Source organism: Microtus ochrogaster, chromosome 19 (genome assembly GCF_000317375.1).
Source record: "Microtus ochrogaster isolate Prairie Vole_2 chromosome 19, MicOch1.0, whole genome shotgun sequence".
In the NCBI taxonomy this organism is placed as follows: domain Eukaryota; kingdom Metazoa; phylum Chordata; class Mammalia; order Rodentia; family Cricetidae; genus Microtus; species Microtus ochrogaster.
Window position 1 is genome coordinate 10419225 of NC_022021.1, and position 6754 is coordinate 10425978.

Consider the following 6754-nt stretch of genomic DNA (forward strand, 5'->3'; position numbering starts at 1 on the left):
GTTACCGGAAAAGGCGGGGCTTGGGCGACGCCGCGCAAACCGCGGAATTAGCGGACTCTCTCATTGGCCGCACCGTGTTATCCTGAGTGCCCACATTTTCTTCGGAGGAGACCGGAAGTGGAGTCACTGAGAGGTAGGGCCCGGAAGTGGCTGCGGTCTTTCTACATAAGGAATAGTTGCGCTCTCCTTCTGTTTCTTCCCATTTCAGCCTCCTGTAGTTTTCTGACATTTGCTTCCAAAGCTGCTCAGTGTGCGGCTTTTGATCCTGTTTGTGACCTTGTGTTTGTTGATCTTAGGGGATGTCAGGGTTTCCTAAGGTGTCACCTTTTGAGGTCCCCCTTAAGTTTCTCTTTTTATGCCTTTTGATTTGCAAGAGTGAGAGGCTCGTTGGAATATGCTGTGTTACTGCGTGACATATACTTGTATTCCGAGGACTGTGTTTAGCTTGTGGATTCACTGCCCCCACCCTGCCAGGTCTACATCCGGGGACTTAGACTTTGTAGGCCCTGAAGGGAGGGCAAGAGCTCTGGTCGCTACTGGAAAGGAACCGCCCATTTCTTAGGTGGAGTAATTGGCTAGTTTAGTACCACTAGGTGAGGCACTACTTTACCTCTAGTTTTTCTTACGAATTTTATAAATATGGGCAAGGTGTAATTTGATGTTTTCATTTATATATATATATATGAATCTTCGAATGATTCAATGATTCTGAAGTCGGGAATTTTTTTTTCACGCTTCCAAGTGTACCAAAATAAGGGAAACATTGTGTATCCAAATACTTTTTTTCTTAGGCAGTATGGTTTTCTTTTTTATTCAAAATGTTGCTATTCTTTGGTTTATTGGCCTAGAAGATATATGTAGAGAGCATGAATGAAAGGAAACTGATTTGATATATTGATATGAGCTCTATTCAGCTGAATCATGAGAATCCAATACTTAGGGCAACACAGTATTTTTACTTAGTGCTTTATTTGTGTGTATGATACTGTATGGCACCTAAGATTTTATTTGAAATTATAATTAGATTTTAAAAATCAACTCTATTCAGTTGCTAAAAGTTCATCAAATATTCAAATTAAGGCTCTTCATTATTAGTGGTATCGAGACTGCAGCAGAGGAAGTTAACGGGGAATAGAGAAGAGGACAATAGGAATGATACAGTGTACAGTACCTTCCACATGGTATGTAATCATTTCAAAATTCCTGTGTTATACCTTACTACTCAAGTTGAATAAATATGAACGTTCCAAATGTAGTTGTAGAAAATATGTTCTGAGCTCACTAAGTTTAGCTTCTGTAGCAGTGAAAAGCGTTGGTAGATGTTATAAATGACTTATTCATGTAAAAACTGCTGAGTGCTACCTTTTGACACCCGACATTGCTATTTCTGTAGGAGGCTATGCTTCAGGCTCTAGTAAGGAGCACAGTAAGCTAGAGTTCAAGATAGTAACGGGTTTGTTGTATTTGTGAACAATTTAGGCCATAATTTTTTTTTTTTTTTTTTTTTTTTACTTTAGGCCATCTCTTAACTTCAAAGTAGTAACAAATAGATTTGTCAATTTTAAGTTATTCATAGAAGCACATACTATGGGGAGATAAAGCTGAACATGTGTGTATGGTATTTATTGTATTCATGTAAAATAGCAAAATGAATCTTACATACTTAGATCTGTGGGGAACCTGTAAGGTGATTAGGCACACAGAGACCCTGATTTTCATTTTGATTGTAAGTGAACAATTCCTTTCTTCCTTCCGTAATCGTTATTTTGCTTTTTTTTTTTTTAAATTCCTGCTGGTAGCTCTACTGTGAATTTCTCATTTAAGAATCATTTGGGTCATTTTCCTCCTAACACTGAAACTTGACTGTGTCATTCGTTATACAGATATTATTGTCTTCTCTGCATCTGGAGGAGGATTTTCAGCTTTCATGTCATCCACAGGGTTGTATATGAAATGATGTATTTATAGTTTTCTGCAGGAGTGTGTTTAGCTTTCTTCACTGTTGTGAGGATTAAATGAGTAAGTACGAGTAAGTAATTTACCCAAGTCTTTGGTGCACAGTAACAGTAAGTGTTATGGTGTACATTACATTCTCCTTCTCTGGTGGAGGGTAATGATGAAAAAATGATTCAGTTTCATAGTCACACAATAAAAGGTTTAAAATTAATTAATTTTTATTCAATACTCCCAGACCACTGTATTTCTCTTTTTTCTTGATTTCTGTTATTGATAGTATTTGTGGTTTCTTTTTACTTTAATTATTTATTGCTACTCAAATATATTACTGGGTTTTATTTTTATCTATAATTCTATCCATCTATTTCTTCATTTATTTTTGTGCTTGCTTTTTCTGATTCTTAACCAAATACATAAACTGAAGTTAAGTTCCTTTGACTTTGATTGCTGCCTTCCTGGTCTCAATGGTTTCATTCTCTTCCCCCATGACTTCTAGATTATGGCAGGCTAATTTTGTTTGACATGTTTTTTTCTTTCATCTTAAGAAATGATTCTACGTGTCTTCTCTACCCTGGGAGCTGCTTGCCTGCCTTAGCCCCTCACCCCTAAAGCTGTATGCCTCCTTCAAGTCCTTCTCTACCTGCTTCTGGGAGAACTGCAGAGCTGCTGAATAGTCAGATGTATGCAGTGGAATTGAACTGACAACAGACATTGACAGATGGGGCCTCAGCAGCTTGGCAGTCCCAGTCCTCTGACCTATTCATCCCTAGCTGCAGCTTCCACACCAGCATCATTTCAAGGGATATTGACACAACTGCCAAGTTCATTGGGGCTGGAGCTACTTCTTGGGGTGGCTGGCTCTGGGGCTGGGATTGGGACTGTTTTTGGAATCCTCATCACTGGTTATGCCAGGAACCCTTCTCTCAAGCAACAGATCTTCTGTGCAGTTCTGAGCTTTGCCCTCTGAGAGGCCATGGGGCTCTTTTGCCTAATGGACATCTTTCTCATTTCCTTCGCCATGTGAAGTAGCTGTCTCCACTTCCACCTCCCATAGTTCTTTCATGGCCATTCTGCTGTGTATGTTCCTTTTCCTGTACCTCCTCAGGAAGTCTGGACAATGTGCTTGGCTAAGGGTTTGATAGACAAAAAAATATCTAAATATTGTATTAATAAAAAAAGATATTATTAACCTTTTTACATTTTAACCTCAATATTTCCCCAGCAATAACATTTCTGTGTAGTTCTCTCTTTTATCCCAGTTTCTAGTGTTTGATGTTTTTATGTGTTTTCTCCAAAACAACTCCTGCTCCCATACCGCACCAAGATTCTCTTCTTAATGTTACCAGTGATCTCCAGATGTTGATGATCCTCAGGCATGGTTATATTTGTTTTATCCTTTGATCACTTCCTCGCCCATGACGGTTTTTTCCTTTACTTATTAGCTTTGTCTCTGGACCATAGTCACATGCTTCTCTTTGCACGCTTTAATTCACATTCAAGTCACATGCTGTTCTTCCTGCTTCCTTGGTTTCTCCTTCTAGGCTTGCACTGCTAGATCCTTTTGTTCTTCCTAAACATTTATTGTTAAAGTGCTCTATTGATCATTATTTTATGCTCCTTTCCTTTCTTTATCTCCTTTTGATGATACCAAGACTTTAACTTAATATTTGTATATCAATAATCCACACATTCATATTTTTCATCCCTATGCAGATCACAAACCAGCCAACCAACCAAATAAACAAACAGAAAGACACCCCCACATGCAAAAGTAAATATAGGGTTTGGGAAGATAGTTCAGTTAGTAAGAGCACTTGGACTCAGCATGAAGATCCGTGTTCAGATCTAGCACCCACAATAATAGCTGAATATCCCTGTAATCCAAGCATTGTGGGGTAGAGACAAGCAGACTCTAAATATTCTTTGGCATAAGTTCAGCATAAAACATCAGCTTCTGCTTTAGTGAGAGATCTTATGTCAGGCAATAAAGCAGGGCGCAATAAAGGAAGACACCCCAAGACATGCTGTGGCTTCTGCTTATGTGTACATGGACACAAAAGTACTTATAGCATAATAGTTGTTATATAAGTCTGCTTTTCTGTTTAAAAAATTCTGTATGTCCCTGTTTTTGAACTTTTAAAAATGTGACAAGTCTTTCAAATAAAATAAACCCATAATCATGATTTTGGTTTGCAATTACATTTCCTTTTTTAAAAAGTATAGTCTAACAAAATAATAGCAAGAATCCAATTATAGACTACTAACAGCTGGTTCTATATATTTTATGCCAAATTCCCTTTAGGTATTAGCCTAGTTTTCTTGACAAGGGCCCACATAAGTAATTGCTTCATCAGAAACATGCATTTATCCCTTCCCAGTCTGTAAGTTCAACTGCTTGGCAGAGCTGCAGAATTTGAACACCTGCAGTCCAAGCAGCTTGAAGAGGAGCCATAACTGACTATTAAAAGCAAGAAAAGAAGCCCAAGTTCAAAATGGTGTTCTCAATGATAGTGTTGTAACCAACTTGAGCTGACCTAAGCGCTGGCTTCTGCACTGCTCCTTATCAGCATCCAAAAGGGCATACAAAATGCTTTGTAAACTAATTTAAAAAGTGTCTTGTTTATTCAGAAGCAACTGTGAATGCTATTTGTTCAGACCAAGATCACATCAATTGCGCACCAGCCAACAACGTATTAGTCTTCTAAGAGAGAGGCCATGTAGCAAAGGCACAAAGTACTAAAGATAAGCTTCTCAATTCTCAACTGTTCTGAGCTCTCAATAAAGCTACTGATGTACAAATTGGGGTGGGACCCAAGTGGTTCCTCCTGCAGGCTCCTCTTAGATCCCTGGCTTTGGCTGAGAGAGGTGCTGATACTAATGTGTCCTTTAGTACTCTTACGAAACAAAACCTGGGCTCTCTTACAGTCCTAGTCAGTCAGCCTCTCTAAAGAGGATTCCACCCATTTTCTCCATGAAGCCTATTTCTGTGTACAAGGCTGGTAGGAGCAAAAGTATGGTTGATTTGCACTAGCTGTCTCTTAAAAGAATTTAGGGCTCATTTGTTCCTGTGCTTGATTCTTGGATGTTTTGTATTTGATATTTTATGAGAGGGTAGTCTCAGTAAAGGAATAAAATATTCAAGAAACTAGTTCAAATGTATATTATCAAAACCTTAAGACTGAATTAAAACAATATATTTCTAATATTTTTAGAATGGATCTGATTCTTACCTGTCTTTTTAGTGTTATTGAGCTTAAAACCCTTTATTTTACTGTGAAATGAGTGACTGACAGGCATCTGGAATATTGAATTTTAAATGAATTTGTCTATATTTAGGAATTTGTTAGCAATTCTAAATATGGCATTTAAAAAGTGATGAACCAGCCTGTTTTATAGTGATGTCAGCTGCTGGATTTTGCTTCCACAAAGTTAATGCTAACAGTAATCATGGTTCTCCAGGCATCTGGGAAAAGAAATAATTGTGCGTTTAGGCATGTGCTTGTGTCCCTGTGTTTATGTAGGTCTATAGAAGCACAATATGGCATTTTAAAGGAGTTTTTGCGTTCTACCTCATATCCCAAATTAAAGTGTCTTTGTTTTTGTATGTGTATATTGACATGTGTGCATGTGCACATATCTCTGCATGTATCTGAAGGCGTGAGGCCAGTTATTCCTGTTCTTATTGAAACAGAGTCTTTTTTCTTTCTTTCTTTTTTATTATTACTTAAAAAATTACCAATCCAAATTCCCACTCCCTCCCCTCCCTCTCCCTCCACAGACTCTCCCTCCACCCCTCCAACCCTAAGGGAGTGCTATGCACCCCGCCCTGTGGAAAGTATAAGGCCCTCCCTACTATGTCTAGGATGAGCAAGGTTTACATCCAAAGAAAATAGGATCCTGTGAAGCTGGTATATGCAGTAGAGCCACACCCCAATGTCACTATTAGTGACCCCTCAGTCTGCTCCAGCTGTCAACCCCCTTCAGAAGGGCTTGGTTGTTCCCATGCTCGTTTACTCCCAGTCCAGTTGGAGTTGGTGAGCTCCCAACAGAGTCTTGCCCATTAGACAAAACTGGCTGGTCAGTGAACTGCTGAAATCTGCCAGTTTCTACCATGTTTTTGTGACAAGAACTTTATCAACTAAACTTTCTCCCTATCTCCCAAATACGGGTTTGAATCCACATGAGTCAGAGATGTAGCTCATTCAGCGGAGTGCCTGTAAATGCCCAAGTACCACTGACTTCCTTCTCCAGCAACACAAAATACTGGTGTGGTGTCATATGTGTGATCTCATAACTTGGGAGGTGGAGGCAGGGAGAGCTGATCACTTTAAGATCATCCTCAGGCACATTCTCAGCACATGTCCAACTCTGAGGACAGTAGGGCTTCATGACACTCGGGCTCAGACGAACCCGTGCTCCTAGGGAAACTATAATTACCGAAGAAAATAATTGAAGGAGACATTACAAAATGGAAAGATTTTCACATTCATAAAGAAGCAGAAAAGTGACCCACAGATTCATTTAGTCCCTAGAAAAATCACAATAACATTTTTTCACAGAAACCGAGAAAACATTAAATTCATATGAAAGTTCAATTGAATAAAATACAGGATTCAGAACTTTCACACAGATATAGTCACCTGATTTTTCACACAGGTACAAGAAACACTCACTGGAGAAAAGACAGGATCTTCACCAATGGTGATGGAAAACTGGATTGATTTCTTCCTTCCTTCCTTCCTTCCTTCCTTCCTTCCTTCCTTCCTTCCTTCCTTCCTTCCTTCCTTCCTTCCTTCCT

General features: G+C 39.0%; 1 protein-coding gene across 5 annotated transcripts in view; it reads left to right on the forward strand.

Annotated features, from left to right (window-relative positions):
• Window positions 1-13: 13 nt before the first annotated feature.
• The window catches only part of Xrcc4 (X-ray repair cross complementing 4), a 203300-nt gene continuing 196559 nt past the window's right edge, over window positions 14-6754 (forward strand). For 2 of the 5 annotated variants that reach the window (XR_001229116.1, XM_013349636.1), the window contains exon 1: window positions 14-133. The gene's annotated coding sequence lies outside the window, so the exon portion shown is untranslated. Of the gene's footprint in view, window positions 134-286; window positions 594-1080; window positions 1182-6754 lie in introns of those variants that run through there. The other 3 variants (XM_013349637.2, XM_026783859.1, XM_005356521.3) reach the window with 3 other exon arrangements.